The 18,528-nt window shown below is 43.8% G+C and overlaps 1 long non-coding RNA gene across 1 annotated transcript in view; it reads right to left on the bottom strand.

Moving 5' to 3' along the window:
• Positions 1–395: 395 nt before the first annotated feature.
• LOC137321071 (uncharacterized) overlaps positions 396–18,528 on the bottom strand; it is a 70,931-nt gene continuing 52,798 nt past the window's right edge. The window contains exon 3 of the long non-coding RNA XR_010962706.1: positions 396–1,070. This is a non-coding gene — a long non-coding RNA (uncharacterized lncRNA). The remainder of the gene's footprint in view (positions 1,071–18,528) is intronic.

Genomic DNA, 18,528 nt, shown 5'->3' with positions numbered 1-18,528 from the left:
TACTAGGGAGAAATTTCAGAAAGTATTATTTGTTGGTTATTCACCTCCTTCAGGAAACTGTATAAGATTTCAAGTGGACCATTGATAATAGTTAGAAGATACTGACTCAGTGGATCTAATAGCCGTTTCTTGTTTTTTACCCTTTGATCTGCTTGTGTCATCCTCAAACATTACAAGGGTAAAGTAAAATAAAGCTCTATTCAATTTTTTCTTGCTGGGATATATTTTTTTCGACCAAAATGAAGTTTTATTTTTGATTAATTATTTCAATTAGTATGCTTTGTCAATTGTAAAATACAGAACATATGAATTATCACCAAAGAAATTTTATCATTTAAATAATCTTTATTCAATCAAATTGTACATAACGCAATTGAAGGATTCAAGAAGTAAACATTCATATTATAGTCATGAAAGTGGTGTCGGACAAAATACAATGATTATCTCTTTTGGTACTTCAGATGGGAAAAGTAATTACAGTAGCATTCAGGTTATTGCACAGGTTATTGCACAGGTTATTGCAGCACCAAAGGGTCAAATTTCCAAATCTGTGCACCTGGCAGAGCCTTGCTTGCCAGAAGCACCTATTGGAAAATCACAGGCACACTCCCCTTGATTTTCTGTCCATTCATTTGTAATTAATGAAAAATCATGGGGAGCCATCTGCGAATTCCCAATATGTGCTCCCAGCAGACAAGGCCCCACGAGATGAGCGTGCCTGTGGAAATTCAATCCTTTAGTGCTGCAAGGGCAAAATGGGGACTGGCTCTCCCCTAAGCAACCCTGAGCACATAGTCTTGGCCCTTGGAATGTGCAAATCTGTAATAAGCAATCTCGGATATATTCATGCTGTTAAACTGGTAGATTTCAGACAGATTATACAACATCCTCGACCAAATGATGATTTCCAGTTGCAGTCACTGTTGTTTCCGAGTTGTCCCAGGTAAAATATCACATAACGCACATCTGGAGCATGGAGGTTTCAGAAACATGCTTTAATAATCGCTGGTCTATTTTGCTCTGGACTTCATCAGGATTTCTCAGTCATGGTATTCCATCCATTGATAATGCTGAATTGCAAAGTAAAAGTTGTGGATTAACTATCTGTTTCACCAAAGATATTCCTTACCCTAAGGGTCTAGGGGACTTCATGAGATTACCTGCACTAGGAAAGTAAACAATCTGTCTTAAACCCTTAGTATAGTTATGGTCTATTAGTGAAATTGTCTTCCCTTCTTGAATTGTCCTAATGGGTGTCCCGATATGCCATGTGATGATAGAATGAACAAACAGACAATTTCCCAATATTACATCTAATCCTTTTGTGCTGTTTACTTTCCAAATCTAGTCCTGTTTCCTGTGCAGAATAATTTTCTTGCTTCCCATTGGATACTAACCCATATTTACACTGGAGCAGATATATGCCAGTGGGAATGTAGGCAAATAATAGGCTTAAAAAGCTGAGTCATCTAGTTCTCAGTAATGTGGCTTTAGGAAACTCACAAAAGCTTCCATTAAGCCAACTCAGACTTTTCTAGATCCCTTTGAGTATGTTATTTCCTCTGTCAAGCAGAAATTGCTTTCACACCCATGCTTCTGTTGACACTTTGTGCAAATCTCTCAGATATAAAAGTAAAGTCCAGCATTGACTAAACACTCTAAGTCTGAGAACACTGAAGGTACCTAATATAAGATTTACAATAATCATTATCAGAGGGTAAAATAGTAGGTGTTAAAATCTTGCTCCACGCCACCGATTGACAGCAAGGCAAATATCAGCAATACTAAAGTAATGCCAAAGAAGCTACTTCACACCATGTAGACCATATCAAATAAATGCCAATTCCCCGCTGGAAATTGAACTAGCCATTTATCAGCTTTCCAGATATGTCCAAAATTGTACATGTTCTGTATGCTTCTCAATAAACAGCAAATTATACACATTAGACTGTTTTCTGCTACCCAAGGTTTTTGACGAAGGATATATAAGTTTATGTTTTACTGGAGTAAAAAGACCCAACTCCCTGAGCCTATCATAAGAGCTAAGGGTTTTTAAACTAGGTATTAATCAAGTGGCCCTCCTCTGATGTTTTCTAGGGCTTCACCATGTGAGGGGACCGGAACTGGACACAGTATTCTAACCAGGTTCTTGTACAAGTACGCTATGGTGCTCTTGCTTTACATCCTAATACCCTATTTGCTTTCACTATAGCGACTCGATACTGAATGTGGACCTTTAAAGGGTCATGCCCTATAACACCCAGGTCTCTTTCCCTTTCAACAGACTTTAAGCGAATAGCATGGTCCTACACACAAAACACAAGAAATGGGAGCAAGTATAGGCCATACGGCCCCTCGAGCCTGCTCCGCCATTCAATAAGATCATGGCTGATCATCTACCTCAACTCCGCTTTCCCACCCAACCCCATATCCCTCGATTCCCCTAGTGTGCAAAAATCTATCGATCTCAGTCTTGAATATACTCAACGACTGAGCATCCATAGTATATATCACACTATATTTATCAACATCGGTATATATCACACTATATTTATTATTATATTTATATCTTCAGACAAGTGCCAGTCTTCGGCCAATTCAGTTCACTCCACGTGATAGCAAGAAACGGCTGAGTGCACTGGATACAACAAAGGCTATGGGCCTCGACTACATCCCGGCTGTAGTGCTGAAGGCTTGTGCTCCAGAACTATCCGTGCCTCTAGCCAAACTGTTCCAGTACAGCTACAACACTGGCATCTACCCAACAATGTGGAAAATTGCCCAGTTATGTGCTGTCCACAAAAAAAAGGATAAATCCAATCCGGCCAATTACCGCCCCATCAGTCTACTCTCAATCATCAGCAAAATGATGGAAGGTGTCATTGACAGTGCTATCAAGCGGCACTTACTCACCAATAACCTGCTCACCGATGCTCAGTTTGGGTTCCGCCAGGACCACTCAGCTCCAGACCTCATTACAGCCTTGGGCCAAACATGGACAAAAGAGCTGAATTCCACAGGTGAGGTGAGAATGACTACCTTTGACATCAAGGCAGCATTTGACCGAGTGTGGCACCAAGTAAAATTGAAGTCAATGGGAATCAGGGGGATAAATCTCCAGTGGTTGGAGTCATACCGAGCACAAAGGAAGATGGTAGTGGTTGTTGGAGGCCAATCATCTCAGCCCCAGGACCTTGCTGCAGGAGTTCCTCAGGGCAGTGTCCTCGGCCCAACCATCTTTAGCTGCTTCATCAATGATCTTCCCTCCATTATAAGGTCAGAAATGGGGATGTTCACTGATGATTGCACAGTGTTCAGTTCCATTCGCAACCCCTCAGATAATGAGGCAGTCCGTGCCCGCATGCAGCAAGACCTGGACAACATCCAGGCTTGGGCTGATAAGTGGCAAGAAACCTTTGCGCCAGACAAGTGCCAGGCAATGGCCATCTGCAACAAGAGAGAGTCTAACCACCTCCCCTTGACATTCAACGGCATTACTATCGCCGAATCCCCCACCATCAACATCCTGGGGGTCACCATTGATCACAAACTTAACTGGACCAGCCACATAAATACTGTGGCTACAAGAGCAGGTCAGAGGCTGGGTATTCTGCGGCGAGTGACTCACCGCCTGACTCCCCAAAGCCTTTCCACCATCTACAAGGCTCAAGTCAGGAGTGTGATGGAATACTCTCCACTTGCCTGGATGAGTGCAGCTCCAACAACACTCAAGAAGCTCGATACCATCCAGGACAAAGCAGCCCGCTTGATTGGCACCCCATCCTCCACCCTAAACATTCAGTCCCTTCACCACCAGCGCACAGTGGCTGCAGTGTGTAAACATCCACAGGATGCACTGCAGCAACTCGCCAAGGCTTCTTCGACAGCACCTCCCAAACCCACGACCTCTACAACCTAGAAGGACAAGGGCAGCAGGTACATGGGAACAACACCACCTGCACGTTCCCCTCCAAGTCACACACCATCCCGACTTGGAAATATATCGCCATTCCTTCATCGTCGCTGGGTCAAAATCCTGGAACTCCCTTCCTAACAGCACTGTGGGAGAACCTTCACCACACGGACTGCAGCGGTTCAAGAAGGCGGCTCACCACCACCTTCACGAGGGCAATTAGGGATGGGCAATAAATGCTGGCCTTTCCAGCGACGCCCACATCCCATGAACGAATAAAAAAAATCACGCTATATTTGTCACTATATATAGATATCACACTATATTTATCAACACCAGTATTTATCACACTATATTTATCATTATATATATCACACTTTATTTATCAACATTAGTATACATCACACTCTATTTATCATTATATATCATACTCTATTTATCAACATCAGTATATATCACACTATATTTATCACGATATATATCACACTATATTTATCAACATCAGTATATATCACACTATATTTATCAACATCAGTATATATCACACTATATTTATCACGATATATATCACACTATATTTATCAACATCAGTATATATCACACTATATTTATCAACATTGCTATGTATATCACACTGTATTTATCAACATCAGTATATATCACACTATATTTATCACGATATATATCACACTATATTTATCAACACCAGTATATATCACCCTATATTTATTATTGTATATATATCACACTATATTTATCAACATCACTATACATATCACACTATATTTATCATTATGTATATCACACTATATTTATCAACATCAGTATATATCACACTATTTTTATCATTATAGATATACCACACTATATTTATCAACATTATACATATCACACTATATTTATCAACATTAGTATATATATCACACTATATTTATCAACATTAATGCTATTTGCCAGATGTGGGCCCATTCCCCATTGCACCTAGATCGGAGTGCAATCTTTTTTTCTCCTCAAGGGTTCTGACAACAGCATAGATCTTAGTGTCATCCGTGAACTTGCAGACATTACTCCCAATGCATTCATCCTGAACATTGATGTATATCATGAAGAGTAATGGCCCTAACACTAATCCCTGTGGGCCTCCACTTGTAATCGGTCTCCAGGTGGAGCCATTATCATTAATGACAACCCTCTGTCAATTCCCTATCCCACCCAGGACCTGCTCTCAATCCCACAGGACTCTATCTTATAAAGCAACTTATTGTGAGATACCTTATCAAAAGCTTTTTCAATGTCCAAGAATCCAATATCTACCAAACTGCCTTCATCCATCAACCTGGTAACTTCCTCAAAGAATTTCACCAGCTTGGTACAACATGTCCATCTTTTCCAGAACCCATGTTATGTGTCCCTAATAAGCCCTTCTCTGTCGAGCCCCTCCAGTAATTTTCCTATAACTGATGTCAAGCCAATGATCCTATCAGTTCCCAGTTCTGACTTGTTTCCCTTTTTGAATATCGGTATAACATTAGCCTCCCCTAGTCATTAATAATGATCCCCGATGCCAGTGAAATATTGAATATACAAGCAAGGGGTTCACTTAGCACAACTCCCATTTCTTTAAGCAACCTCGGGTAAATGCTATCTGGATCAGGATCTGATTTAAGATCCCTTATTTTCTTCAAGAACAGATCTGCATCTACTTTAACTGTAATAAGTTTCATGTCAACTACAGACTGCATTAATGGTAACTGAGCAGAGTCATTTAAAACCTCCGCATGTTCTGGGAGACTACCTGAATCTGCCCTGAGGAACCCTTTCATGGCCCTATTTAGCCGTTTATCACCCAAATATAACTAACAAAGATTTTACTATTGCTACTGCAGTTATCTGCAATCTTCCTCTCCAGTGACCTTTGGGTGCTGTGATAGCAGCTTTCATTACCTTAAGCTGAGCATGATACTTATCCCTATTCTCTTGAGGGTTATTTACTTTTAATCCTTAAAAGTATTTCTACTTGAGTCTGATTATTCCTCGCACATGACAAGTTCTGGGTCAGGATCGGTTTCCTTTTATTTATGAAGTGCTTTGAAATGTTTTTTTTATCTCAAAAGGTGCTGTATAAATGCAGGTGGTCATTATAGAACAAAAACAAAACAACAGAAACAAAGTTTAAAAAATGGAAAAGAATTCCCAACTGGTTTAAGGGTATGCCGAATGAAGGGAAAGTCAGGGCTCCTGCTACGTTTTGCCCCTAAGTTCTTCCTGAGGACTGTAGTCACCTGTGAACAGAAGTGGGAATGCAAGAACATTATCGTAGCAACGATATTGTTTCATTTGGCAATGATGCGCTTACATCAAATCATTAATTGTTCATTGCAATTCAAAACATTAAAAAGTTTTCAGACTTCCCCTGTCCCCAAAATCTGGTGAGAATAATAGTCCACAGTCAGAAACACTGTGGGAGGCTTTAAAAAAAACATTAAGACTAGTGGACACACAACCATTGCGGTTGCTATACCAACATGTTTTGGAATGTCAACCAGAGCATTTAGAATGATCTGTAGTGTAATGTTGGGAGGAGCCTAAAAGATGTATTTTATTCGTTCATGGGATGTGGGCGTCGCTGGCGAGGCCGGCATTTATTGCCCATCCCTAATTGCCCTTGAGAAGGTGGTGGTGAGCCGCCTTCTTGAACCGCTGCAGTCCGTCTGGTGAAGGTTCTCCCACAGTGTTGTTAGGAAGGGAGTTCCAGGATTTTGACGCAGCGACGATGAAGGAATGGCGATATATTTCCAAGTCGGGATGGCGTGTGACTTGGAGGAGAACGTGCAGGTGGTGTTGTTCCCATGTACCTGCTGCTCTTGCCCTTCTAGGTTGTAGAGATCGCGGGTTTGGGAGGTGCTGTTGAAGAAGCCTTGGCGAGTTGCAGTAGTGCATCCTGTGGATGGTACACACTGCAGCCACAGTGCACCGGTGGTGAAGGGAGTGAACGTTTAGGGTGGTGGATGGGGTGTCAATCAAGTGGGCTGCTTTGTCCTGGATGGTGTTGAGTGTTGTTGGAGCTGCACTCATCCAGGCAAGTGGAGAGTATTCCATCACACTCCTGACTTGTGCCTTGTAGATGGTGGAAAGGCTTTGGGGAGTCAGGAGGTGAGTCACTCACCGCAGAATACCCAGCCTCTGACCTGCTCTTGTAGCCACAGTATTTATATGGCTGTTCCGGTTAAGTTTCTGGTCAGTGGTGACCCTCAGGATGTTGATGGTGGGGAGTCGGCGATGGTAATGCTGTTGAATGTCAAGGTGGGGTGGTTAGACTCTCTCTTGTTGGAGATGGTCATTGCCTGGCACTTGCCTGGCGCAAATGTTACTTATTTTGTCAGACTTGCTGAAATAATACCTGCTCTGTGTCCTCTCAGTTATGGCTAGCACATTAGTGTCAATTATGCCGCAGCTTATGCCCAGAAACAAATTGACTAATGCCCATTAAGAAATGAAGGTCTCAAAGCTACTAGAACCAAGTAATGTGCTACAATAATTGTACACATTTATGCACATCAATAGGGAGTGTCAGATACTCACATTAAAAGTATTACTTGAAATATAATACCATTTGACAGCACTTCCACATTCTAACAAGGCTGTTATTCAATTCAGCAATTTTTATGATGTCATAAATGTTTATGGATGCCATCATAACTCTGAAAGAATTATCACCTTAAACTCACTGCCTAACATTTGCTATTCTTCTAAATTATTGAATTTATATTATAAAAAGCCTTTTACTTTAATGGAATAAATTTCTTTGACACGCCTTTTGTTTGGTAAATGAATAGAGCCATGTATCATTCTCAATAAGAATAATATTTCTTGAGATCAGCCATGATCTTATCAAATGGCAGAGCAGGCTCGAGGGGCCAAATGGCTACTCCTGCTCTTAATTCGTGTGTTCGTACATCCAATGTGATGTATCGCATTGTATTGGCTGTTGGTACAAAAAGATAATCAAACAGTTTTTTACCAATATAGTGCCCTTTTTAAATACCAAAATTGTGTTTCATCTTAGCGATTGACTAGTTATATTGAGTGTGGTAGAGTAGTGTTTTCCAAACTTTTCTGTTTGAAAGCCCCCTTGTAAGAATATTGGAAATAGGGATGAATTGACATCTTTTTCTTAAGGCTACTAACCATCATGCTCTGCAGGCTGCGCTGTGTATTTTGCTGAGTATGCAGCTTATTTTGCCGAATTGCAAACTGTTACCCTTTGATTAGAGACTGACCCACACCACCCTCCTTGCTATACATGGCAACTACATGATAAAAAGAGGAACAATGACCCAAAAAAGTGGAACAATCATCCAAAGATAGCAATTAGACCAGGGCCATGGCTAGATAGCTAGACAATGTGGTCACACAAGCTGGCCACCTTGAAAGCTACATTGAAAAGGGTCTTGTGGTTAAATGAGTAATGTTAAAACAAACTGACCATCTTGAATTCTTTAAAAATGACTTTGCAAAAGGGTCTTGTGGTTAAATGAGCAATGTTAAAACAAGCTGACCATCTTGAATTCTTTGAAAAACAACTTTATTAATCCATAAGGGTCTTATGAGTGTTGTTTCATAATGGTGTGAGTTTCCTGCCAGAGGGGACATAAAATCCCAACGTCTTTTGAGCTCAGGGCAGAGGAATCAGCAAAGACCATCAGCTGTCGAAAGAACACTTCGGTGTCTGAAGATGACACAACTGTCAGAAGAACACCTGACTATCAGAAGACCACCTCACTGTCGGAAAACCCGAAACGACCACATTGCCAACTTAATTACGACCTCTGCCCAGAGATCAAACGGGGCAATATTGTTTTGATTTTTGTTGTCTAAATATTTGAAACATTTACATGTTTGATTTGACTATTAATAAATGAGACATCGATTACCAATTGGTGTCACCTCCGAATCTGTTACACCCTGCAAATATTGACTCCTGGGGACCTCCTGTCGTAACTTATGAAGACAGTGTCAGCTACCCGAAGGAAAACAGTGCTATCATTGCAGAAGGTTTTTTTTAGTAGTATACAACAACAGAAATAACGGGGGCAATTTTCAACTTCACCGCTTGGGCGGTAACCTGGTGGAGTGTTTCGCCCGCCCATTATACAACCCGCCGGATTTCATTCCATTGATTTCACTACCACCAACCTCTCCAGATTGCAACCATTTCCTCCTCTTTCCTCCCCATCACTTAAGTGGTCCTCTCTTATCTAACCCCACAACCATCACACTTACATTGAAAACAACAGAAAAACTGACTCACATAAATGTAAAATTCTATTAATAATTTATTATATCATTTATATACAAAATACTACATAGAAATGATGTATGACTTTAAAATAGGGACTTTATTAACTCTGAATTCCCTGGTTCAACTATTCCTGGCCTCTAACCTCACTTTGCCAAATATACACACATAAAGTAAGGATGCTCTTCAAGTTTCTGAGCACAAGTAACTAGGGAATGTGTCTAGGGTCATTTTTATCTTTCAAGAAACAGGAGAATTTAATTAAGAAAAATTTTAATTGGAATAAAGATATATTGTTATATTTAATACAAAAGGGCTGGTAATTAATGTAGCAAGAGCATGCTAGCCATGTGATATCTTAAACATATTCAGTCCACAAAAGATAATTTATTTCTTGTATTAATGTTGGATTGTCAAGTACAATAGATGTGATAATTACAGTACAGAGGGTAGGAGCCATTCAATCTTTAGAAAACTTCATTTTCTGTGAGTTGCATTGTCACTCAGACCCATTCCTTTAAAATAGATGCTTTTTTTTCCTGAAAACTAACTTGGGTTAAGACAACAAGACAAGTTATTCGTGTCATTTATGGGTACTATTTGTCCTTCAACACAAAACATTTTATGCACCTAAATAAATATTCCTTCTCTAATTTAAATGCAATCTGAGAAAGACACTGATAATAAAATGTATTTACAACACATGGCACAGATCAATTGGTCACCTTTTTTCAGAAGATTTTTTTAAGTTACAAGTATATAAAGAAAAAGAAACTTGTGGATACTTAGCCCATTAGAGGAAGGGAAGAGTAACTTTTTAAACTAGATTTTTATTTTTAAAATAGGCTGTCAGTGCTCCACAGAGGAGTGTAGTATTGTGCAGTATGGTAGAGCTACCACCTTTATATGAAGTGTAACACGTAGGCACCACATTACAGTGGGCTCCTTCCTTTCCTTCATAATGCACTACGAAAGACCTGCATTGCAGCAGATGAGGTGGGGGGCAGGGCAGAATAACACATTGGTCGGGAATTTCCTTAGATCTGATCCTGCTCCGCTGCCATAACTTCGCCTGAAGAGCGGCTGAAACCCCATTTGCGAACTTTAGTGGGGTTTCAGTCACACTTCCAGTGAAGTTACAATGGCAGAGCAGGTCTTGTTCAGAGGAAATTCCGAGCCATTATTTACACTAGTGAAAAATCCATTTGTCACAAAATCTAACATGAACACATCAGGAGGCAACTCTGGTGGAATTTTATCCAAAGTTTTTCAAGATGCCCAAGATAGACTCATGGAGGTTCAATCTTTTTTCAAAAATAAATCCTTTTAAGTAAAGATACTATTTGTGTTACCTTCCTCCCTTCCCATCCCAAAAAGCAGAGACTCAAGCTGAGCTACAGTTCGATAAATTCTTTCCTTTACAAGACTTTTACTTCCCAATTTTTTCTTACAGTTCTCTTGCTGGCAAGTGCAATTTAAATTGCAGCAAACAATTGTTCACGGCGGGAATTCTTTTGGAGCGGAGGTTCCAATTATGCTGCACAATTTAGATGATGAAGATGAGTTCACAAGTGGACCAGAAAGGCAAGTGCAACTCCACCAGCAGATGTGCCTGCCACCATTTTTACTGCGGTGAGTTGCGTGACATGTCTGCGTCCCGTCTTGGAGAGGCAGGACACTTCATTATCATATTTAAATTAGGCTCCCACAGTGCAGTTGGAAGCCTGATTTAAATTTAACAGCTGCCGGTCGGATTTCCCAGGGCTCGGGAAACTCAGCATCAAAATGGAGGCGAGAGCTGCCGTCTCCGGCGGGCGGAGCACTTTTAGAGCACTCCTTGTGGGCCAGGAGGAGCAGGAGTGTTCTCCCCAGCCTCCCTTCTGCTGATCATGGCCTCTCCTCGCTGCCATGATTGCCGATCCCAAGCCCCAATCTTTCCCGGTTGACAGGGACCGTCTCCAACGGGAACCGGAAGAAGAAAATGTTAATGAGGTCCTGCCGTTAATATCAGCAGGACCCCCGCGTCCCCAGCCTTTCCGGGTTTTAGACGTGCTACAGCACTCCCCTCCACCCTCCTCTCCTCCTCGTAAATATCTTGGCTATTATGTCTGTAAAGTATCAGCCTTGGCTCAGTGGTAGCACTCCCACTTGAGTCAGAAGGTTGTGCCTCTAGAGACTTGAGCACATAATCTAGGCTGACATAGTACAGTACTGAAGGAGTGCTGTACTGTCAGAAGTGTCGTCTTTCAGATGAGCCCCTATACCAAGCAGGGGAGTTCTCCCTTGTGGCCTCAACAACATTGATCCCTCAACCAACATCACTAAAAAACAGAATATCTGGTAATTTATTTCATTGCTGTTTGTGGGACCTTGCTGTGTGCAAATTGGCTGCTGCATTTCCTACATTACAACAGTGACTACACTTCAGAAGTACTTCATTGGTTGTAAATCGCTTTGGGACGCCCTGAGGTTGTGAAGGGTGCGATATAAATGTATGTCTTTCTTTCTTTACTTTCTGGACCCATAGGACCCACATTTGCAGACCCAGATAATCCTATTTGGGCATTTCACCACCTCCATTCACTGAGATTGCAGAGCCTTTTTGCACCATGGAGCTGGACATTCTTGCGTGTCTGTACACTAAAGACACTGTAAGGCCAGCAATTAAAACCCTTTTTGATATTGTGAATTAGGAATGTTGGACATTCAGGGAAAGGGTTAATTTTGTCCCTTAAACCTGCAGAACAAGTTTTTGGCTTGTAAAAGGAACTTAGCCAGGACAATGAAGGCAGACAGCTCGGCCCTAATCCACATTTGTAAACAATTTCACAACACCAAGTTATAGTCCAACAAATTTATTTTAAATTCCACAAGCTTTCGGAGGCTTCCTCCTTCCTCAGGTGAATGGTGTGGAAATGAGATTTTCGAATCCTTCGCATTTGAAAATCACAGAACAATGCCTGGTGATTACTGCCCGTTGCCAAGGCAATCACAGTGAGCAGACAGAGAGGTGTCACCTAAAAGGCCACCGAATATACAAACCCCCCCAAAAAAGAGAGAGAGAGAGAAGGAAGACAGTCAATGACCCGTTATATTAAAAACAGATAACATTTGTTCGCTGGTGGGGTTACGTGTAGTGTGACATGAACCCAAGATCCCGGTTGAGGCCGTCCTCATGGGTGCAGAACTTGGCTATCAATTTTTGCGTTGTTGTGTGTCTCGAAGGCCGCCTTGGAGTATGCTTACCCGAAGGTCGGTGGCTGAATGTCCATGACTGCTGAAGTGTTCCCCAACAGGGAAAGAACCCTCCTGTTTGGCGATTGTTGCGCGGTGTCCGTTCATCCGTTGTCGCAGCGTCTGCATGGTCTCGCCAATGTACCATGCTCTGGGGCATCCTTTCCTTCAACGTATGAGGTAGACAACATTGGCCGAGTCACAGGAGTATGAACCGTGCACCTGGTGGTTGGTGTCCTCTCGTGTGATGGTGGTATCTGTGTCGATGATCTGGCATGTCTTGCAGAGGTTACCGTGGCAGGGTTGTGTGGTGTTGTGGACGCTGTTCTCCTGAAAGCTGGGTAATTTGCTGCGAACTATGGTTTGTTTGAGGTTGGATGGCTGTTTAAAGGCGAGTAGTGGAGGTGTGGGGATGGCCATAGCGAGGTGTTCGTCGTCATTGATGACATGTTGAAGGCTGCGGAGAACATAGCGTAGTTTCTCCGCTCCGGGGAAGTACTGGACGACGAAGGGTACTCTGTTGGTTGCGTCCCGTGTTAGTCTTCTGAGGAGGTCTACGCGATTTTTCATGTGGCCCGTCGGAACTGTCGATCGATGAGTTGAGCATCATATCCCGTTCTTACTAGGGCGTCTTTCAGCGTCTGTAGGTGTCCATCGCGTTCCTCCTCGTCTGAGCAGACCCTGTGTATTCGCAGGGCCTGTCCATAGGGGATGGCCTCTTTGACGTGGTTAGGGTGGAAGCTGGAAAAGTGGAGCATCGTGAGGTTGTCCGTGGGCTTGCGGTAGAGTGAGGTGCTGAGGTGCCCGTCTTTGATGGAGATTCGTGTGTCCAAGAAAGAAACTGATTCTGAGGAGTAGTCCATGGTGAGCTTGATGGTGGGATGGAACCGCCAAACAGACGAGGCAATGGAACTACGCTGCCTACATGAAAACCAAGAGCAGGAAGCTTGAGAAACTCGGCATCACCACCAGCATCGACCAAGCTTCCCCTGGTACCACGGTTGCAACCACAGGGAAGTCTATCGTCAATTTGTCCGACCACACCCTTCAACCAGACGAAATCGAAGTTCTCAGCCGAGGGCTCAATTTCTGCCCCACTACCAAAATGGACCCCACTAGTCTCGCGGCAGACACAGAGGAATTCATCAGGAGAATGAGGCTCCGGGAATTCTACCACAAACCCCAAGATTTCAGCAGCGAACCCAATGAGACAATCAACAATCCGGAACAGCAGACAGAGGGATCCGCGGTACAGCAACCGAAGAGGAAAGAGTCTCACTGGACTCCTCCAGAGGGTCGCTGCCCTCAGCTTGACATGTATGCTCAAGCTGTCAGGAAATGCGTCTATGCCAGATTCATCAGCCGCACTCGGAAGACAGTCCAGAATGTCACCCGAGCACAACGCAACGCCATCAAAGCTCTCAAGACCAACCGCAACATCGTCATCAAACCAGCGGACAAAGGAGGAGCCATCGTCATACAGAACAGAATGGACTATTGCAAAGAAGCATACCGACAACTGGACAACCAGGAATACTACAGATGGTTACCCACAGACCCGACCAAAGAACACACCCATCAGCTCAATAAACTGATCAAGACCTTCGATCCAGACCTTCAAAACATCCTACGCACTCTCATCCCACATACTCCCCATGTGGGAGACTTCTACTGCCTCCCAAAGATACACAAAGCCAACACACCCAGACGTCCTATCGTATCAGGCAACGGAACCCTGTGTGAGAACCTCTCTGGATACATCGAGGGTATCCTGAAACCCATCGTGCAGGGAACCCCCAGCTTCTGTCGCGACACGACAGACTTTCTACAAAAACTCAGTACCCACGGACCTGTTGAACCAGGAACACTTCTCACCACGATGGACGTCTCGGCACTCTACACCAGTATCCCCCATGATGATGGCATCGCTGCAACAGACTCAGTACTCAACACCAACAACAGCCAATCTCCAGACGCCATCCTACAACTCATCTGCTTCATCCTGGATCACAATGTCTTCACCTTCAATAACCAGTTCTTTACCCAAACACACGGAACAGCCATGGGGACCAAATTCGCACCCCAATACGCCAACATTTTCATGCACAAGTTCGAGCAGGACTTCTTCACTGCACAGGACCTCCAACCAACACTATACACCAGATACATCGACGACATTTTCTTTCTATGGACCCACGGTGAGGAATCACTGAAGAGACTACACGATAACATCAACAAGTACCATCCCGCCATCAAGCTCACCATGGACTACTCCTCAGAATCAGTTTCTTTCTTGGACACACGAATCTCCATCAAAGACGGGCACCTCAGCACCTCACTCTACCGCAAGCCCACGGACAACCTCACGATGCTCCACTTTTCCAGCTTTCACCCTAACCACGTCAAAGAGGCCATCCCCTATGGACAGGCCCTGCGAATACACAGGGTCTGCTCAGACGAGGAGGAACGCGATGGACACCTACAGACGCTGAAAGAAGCCCTAGTAAGAACGGGATATGACGCTCGACTCATCGATCGACAGTTCCGATGGGCCACAGCGAAAAATCGCATAGACCTCCTCAGAAGACTAACACGGGACGCAACCAACGGAGTACCCTTCGTCGTCCAGTACTTCCCCGGAGCGGAGAAACTACGCCATGTTCTCCGCAGCCTTCAACATGTCATCAATGATGACGAACACCTCGCTATGGCCATCCCCACACCTCCAATACTCGCCTTTAAACAGCCACCCAACCTCAAACAAACCATCGTTCGCAGCAAATTACCCAGCTTTCAGGAGAACAGCGTCCACGACACCACACAACCCTGCCACGGTAACCTCTGCAAGACATGCCAGATCATCGACACAGATACCACCATCACACGAGAGGACACCAACCACCAGGTGCACGGTTCATACTCCTGTGACTCGGCCAACGTTGTCTACCTCATACGTTGCAGGAAAGGATGCCCCAGAGCATGGTACATTGGCGAGACCATGCAGACGCTGCGACAACGGATGAACGGACACCGCGCAACAATCGCCAAACAGGAGGGTTCTCTCCCTGTCGGGGAACACTTCAGCAGTCATGGACATTCAGCCACCGACCTTCGGGTAAGCATACTCCAAGGCGGCCTTCGAGACACTCGACAACGCAAAATCGTCGAGCAGAAATTGATAGCCAAGTTCCGCACCCATGAGGACGGCCTCAACCGGGATCTTGGGTTCATGTCACACTACACGTAACCCCACCAGCGAACAAATGTTATCTGTTTTTAATATAACGGGTCATTGACTGTCTTCCTTCTCTCTCTCTCTCTTTTTTGGGTGGGTTTGTGTATTCGGTGGCCTTTTAGGTGACACCTCTCTGTCTGCTCACTGTGATTGCCTTGGCAACGGGCAGTAATCACCAGGCATTGTTCTGTGATTTTCAAATGCGAAGGATTCAAAAATTTCATTTCCACACCATTCACCTGAGGAAGGAGGAAGCCTCCGAAAGCTTGTGGAATTTAAAATAAATTTGTTGGACTATAACTTGGTGTTGTGAAATTGTTTACAATTGTCAACCCCAGTCCATCACCGGCATCTCCACATCTAATCCACATTGTGTGTGGAAGGGATCGTATTTTCTTCTGAGATGTGTTAATACTCGGGACTAGTCGGAACAGTGGAGGGGCAGAAACTGGAAGATAGCTTTTCAACGTTACATTTGAACAATTAATTTAAAAACTGCAAATAGAAACTACCAGAAGTCCTCTAATGGGTTTTCCATGTGCAAAAACCATTGATGAGATAAAGGGGCCACAGACCACAAGACTATAACATCAGACCAGGCAATCAATAGACTATGGAGATAGTCAAGTCTCCATCACACAGAATGATTAGACAATAGATGTGTGAAGCACTAACAGGACACATTGAAGACTAATTGTCTGCCATATGAGATCATGGCATCTAGTTTTAATCGACTTAACTGTCAATCATTGAGGTATGCTAATGATCAAAGCCTAAACTGTCAATCATTGAGGTCTGCTAGCGCTCGAAGCCTAACAAGAGAAGCGATTAGACATGGGTGATGCCTCCCCCAATTCTACATCACCTTGTTCTGAAACAACATAAAAGACAACCTCATAGCAAAAGCTTGCTCTCTCTTACTATGTCGCAGTCAAAGAGCTACAACATCAAAGAATCATCAGCAAAGTGATGGAAGGTGTCATCGACAGTGCTATCAAGCGCAACTCACTCACCAATAACCTGTTCACCGATGCTCGACTCCACTCAGCTCCAGACCTCATTACAGCCTTGGTCCAAACATGGACAAAAGAGCTGAATTCCAGAGGTGAGGCGAGAGTGACTGCCCTTGACATCAAGGCAGCATTTGACCGAGTGTGGCACCAAGGAGCCCTAGTAAAATTGACGTCAATGGGAATCAGGGGGAAAACTCACCAGTGGCTGGAGTCATACCTAGCACAAAGGAAGATGGTAGTAGTTGTTGGAGGCCAATCATCTCAGCCCTAGGACATTGCTGCAGGAGTTCCTCAGGGCAGTGTCCTAGGCCCAACCATCTTCAGCTGCTTCATCAATGATCATCCCTCCATCATAAGGTCAGGAATGGGGATGTTTGCTGATGATTGCACAGTGTTCAGTTCCATTCGCAACCCCTCAGATAATGAAGCAGTCCGTGCCCGCATGCAGCAAGACCTGGACAACATCCAGGCTTGGGCTGATAAGTGGCAAGTAACATTTGCGCCAAACAAGTGCCAGGCAATGACCATCTCCAACAAGAGAGAGTCTAACCACCTCCCCTTGACCTTCAATGGCATTACCATCGCCAAATCCCCCACCATCAACATCCTGGGGGGTCACCATTGACCAGAAACTTAACTGGACCAGCCATATAAATACTGTGGCTACAAGAGCAGGTCAGAGGCTGGGTATTCTGTGGCGAGTGACTCACCTCCTGACTCCCCAAAGCCTTTCCACCATCTACAAGGCACAAGTCAGGAGTGTGATGGAATATTCTCCACTTGCCTGGATGAGTGCAGCTCCAACAACACTCAAGAAGCTCAACACCATCCAGGACAAAGCAGCCCGCTTGATTGGCACCTCATCCACCACCCTAAACATTCACTCTCTTCACCACCGACGCACAGTGGCTGCAGTGTGTACCATCCACAGGATGCACTGCAGCAACTCGCCAAGGCTTCTTCGACAGCACCTCCCAAACCCGCGACCTCTACCACCTAGAAGGACAAGAGCAGCAGGCACATGGGAACAACACCACCTGCACATTTTCCTCCAAGTCACACACCATCCCGACTTGGAAATATATCGCCGTTCCTTCATCGTCGTTGGGTCAAAATCCTGGAATTCCCTTCGACCACTCTCTACTCTGAAAAGGTTATATGAACTTGTACCAATCATTTAAATAAAATTGTGTTTACTCTTAAAGCGATTTGTTCGTGTATTTCTTTTCCAAAATTTACCGTCTAGAGTTCAACAACCCCTGGACACCAATAGAGACCAGTGTTTGGATTGTGTAGTGACAAACCCTACAGAAATCTGGCAACCAAACAGGGACTCTAACGGATAACTTTGGAAAAGAATAATAGCAGTCACCTCATATACTTAGCTGACGTATTTTGACTGTGCGGTGATAGAACAGAGCTTGTGGAGTAAAGCCAACCCGCCGGGTATGTAGCAGCTGATAGGGAAATAAAATGGAAGAGACCATTAAAACTTATGTGACAAAACATATCAGGAACGATATAACAGAATGTCTCGACCTGGGACAGTGCGAAGGAACGGTTAGGTGACAGATAATTCAAAAGAAACAAGCCAAAGCAGTATGGTTATTAGTATTAAGTAAAAGAAATGTCGACAAGGATAAGCAATGCCAGGACCTGGTAGAATCAGTTAATCGCCTACGCAAGGAACTGGAGGAAGCCAGGGAGGGTGCAAACAGAATAGATGTAGTATTAAAAGAGCAATGTACGGAAAATGGACTTTAAAAAAAGCTGTTAAAAGGTCATACCAGTCACAAGCCCTGGTGAAACACAATTAGAGGAACTAAAACAAAAA

The sequence above is a fragment of the Heptranchias perlo genome, chromosome 4, assembly GCF_035084215.1.
Source record: "Heptranchias perlo isolate sHepPer1 chromosome 4, sHepPer1.hap1, whole genome shotgun sequence".
Lineage (NCBI taxonomy): Eukaryota > Metazoa > Chordata > Chondrichthyes > Hexanchiformes > Hexanchidae > Heptranchias > Heptranchias perlo.
The sequence above is the reverse complement of the archived record's forward strand: the minus strand, read 5'-3'. Positions and strand labels throughout refer to the sequence as shown.